General features: G+C 49.6%; 1 pseudogene; it reads right to left on the minus strand.

Annotated features, from left to right (window-relative positions):
- Nucleotides 1-333: 333 nt before the first annotated feature.
- Nucleotides 334-1,459, minus strand: LOC123856498 (olfactory receptor 52Z1P-like; annotated as a pseudogene).
- Between the last annotated feature and the right edge of the window lie 1,190 nt (nt 1,460-2,649).

Genomic DNA, 2,649 nt, shown 5'->3' on the forward strand with positions numbered 1-2,649 from the left:
TTTTATTATTGAATGGAAATAGAAAAAGCATTCTGAGAATTTAAAAAGCAATTGTTGGCCAACAAGGGACCTGCTGATTTGAGCCCATAATCTCCTCATGATTTCAGCCTGTCCCTCAGTAAAGCCTGCTTCTTTCTTTTTTTTTTTTTTAAGATTTTATTTATTTATTTGAGAGAGAGAGAGAATGAGAGACAGAGAGCATGAGAGGGAGGAGGGTCAGAGGGAGAAGCAGACTCCCTGCCGAGCAGGGAGCCCGATGCGGGACTCGATCCTGTGAGTCCAGGATCATGACCTGAGCCGAAGGCAGTCGCTTAACCAACTGAGCCACCCAGGCGCCCCTAGCCTGCTTATTTCTTATTCCCAGGGGTCACAGCCTCAACTTCCCAAGTTAATAAAGTCCTCTCACCCTGGCAATTTTCCCTCCACTATCATACCTTGCATTCTCTCCAACCTCCTGGGCTGCTTTCTTGCTATAGAGCATCTTTTCCACATATTGCCGGATCTCCCTGGTCCTCACCCCATAAATGACAGGATTCAAGGCTCCTGGGAGCAGCAAGTAGATGGCACTGAGTAGGTTCTGGACATCCTGAGACACAGTCTTGGCTACTCGGAAGACAATGGAGGTGGAGAGACCAGAGAGGTAGATAGTGAGGATGACCAGTAAGTGGGAGCCACATGTATGCAAGGCCTTGGCTCGGGCTCCCCCAGAAGAGATCCGGAAGGCAGCATAAATGATGCGGGTGTAGGAGGCCCCTAGTAGGGGTCAAAGGTCACAGTGACCAACCGCATGGCCAGTCCCAACTTATTGTTGAAAGTCAAGTCTCCACAAGCTATGCTCAGCAGTGCAGTTCACACTCACAGGTCAAGTGTGGAATCACCATTGTCCGGCAGAATTGAGCTTCTGAAGTTAGCACCACCAGAGGTACTGCCACTCCTAGGCTCCGTGTCAGGGCAAGAATGGCCAGCACATCCAGCAGGTGGGAGGTCATCAGGTCAGTATAGCGGAGTGGGTGACAGATGGCCACGTAGCGGTCTAGGGCCATGGCCAGCAGGAGGTTGTAGTCCAGAAGGAGAGTGAAGTAGATAAAGAACATTTGGGCCAGGCAGCTGTGCAGTGATATGGGGTTAGCATAATGCACAAAGCCCGCCAGCATTTTGGGCACCACGGCAGTGGCAGCACAAACGTTGACAGCCAGGAGCAGGGCAATGAGCAGGTACGTGGGCTGGTGCAGGCTCCGCTGGGCCACCACCGTGTGGATGACCAGGGTATTGGCAGAGATGATGGTCACATAAAGGAAGGTAAGAGGCAGGACCAGGAGGGGCCGCCACTCTCACAATCCAGGGAAGCCCATCAGGAAGAAGTTGGTGTAGGAGGTGTTGAAGGTGCTGGTATTTCCATCCTCACCCATTAACTTTGGCCCTGGGTTGGCCCCTGGAGTAGGGATCAGAGACTGTTAGAACAACATGGTCAATGGAAGAAAGCCTATTTCGTTTCCTTTCTTTTTTTTTTTAGAGAGAGAGAGAGGGTGCGCATGAGTGTTTTGGTGGGGGGGCGGGCGCAGAGGTAGAGGGAGAGAGAATCTTAAGTAGGCTCCATGCCCAGCACAGAGCCCAGCACGGGGCTCGATTTCATGACCCTGAGAACATGACCTGAGCCAAAATCAAGAGACGCTTAACCGACTGAATCACCCAGGTGCCCCTGCTGATGAACCTCTTAACTTGAACAAAGTCAGTCTGTCTCTGTCACGTGAACTGTAATTTGCTCTCCTGTTTTGCATTTTAGGATTACTCAGGTAGTTCCTCATGGAGCTTCTTGACACTAAACAGTCAAGAAAGGAAATGTAGAATAACAGCCTCCTCAAGGAGGGGCAGAAGGGACGAAAAAGACTGAGAGATGAGCAGATCAGTTAACTGGCTGATGAAAGTGTTGAGAGAGATTGAAGAGATGTTTTGAGAGTCACATCAATATAAGAGCAATTGGAAGTGGGGAGAGACAGAGGAATCAACAGTAATGTCAAGGGTTTTTGTTGTTGTTGTTGTTAGGGAGGATGACTGCATTGGCGCTCCTAAAACCTGAGAAAGGAGGAGCAGGGTTGGGGTGCTAGGAGGTACAATTAATTAATTGCATTTGGATGTGGTGAGGACTGGTAGATGAAGAGTTGCCCAGTCAACATGCCCAATCAAAAATAAGATGGAGAGTGTAATGGGGGGATTAAGGCTGGAGATGACTATGTGAGGATTAGAACTTTACAGAGGGCATGAGACAGAATCCTGAAGAGCAGATGCCAGTGAAGCAGACTGAGAAAAAGAGGGGAGAGAAGCAGTGTGAGAGCCAGTAGCAAATGGAGTTCTGGAAACCAGAGGAGAGGCTTGGTTGCTCTGGAAGCTTTGAGGTAAAGGAATTTACAGACTGAGTAGAGGCCAAAGACCAACCCAGCCAAATCACTCTACAAGGCTTACTGTTCTGGAGTAGCAGAGGAGAGGGATGGGTAGGAGGCTATGATGAAGATGCCAGAGCAGGGTACTCTCTGCAGAAATAGGTGCACTTTCTCCCCCAGAAAAGTCAAAACCACACGCAGAGCTCCACCCTGTCCTCACAAACTGGTGACTATGTTCCTCTCTCTTCCTTCAGTTCCCAGGGACAGATGT

Source organism: Mirounga angustirostris, unplaced genomic scaffold, assembly GCF_029215605.1.
Source record: "Mirounga angustirostris isolate CCGP_5_RB_7025 unplaced genomic scaffold, mMirAng1.0.hap1 SCAF_13, whole genome shotgun sequence".
NCBI classification, from domain to species: domain Eukaryota; kingdom Metazoa; phylum Chordata; class Mammalia; order Carnivora; family Phocidae; genus Mirounga; species Mirounga angustirostris.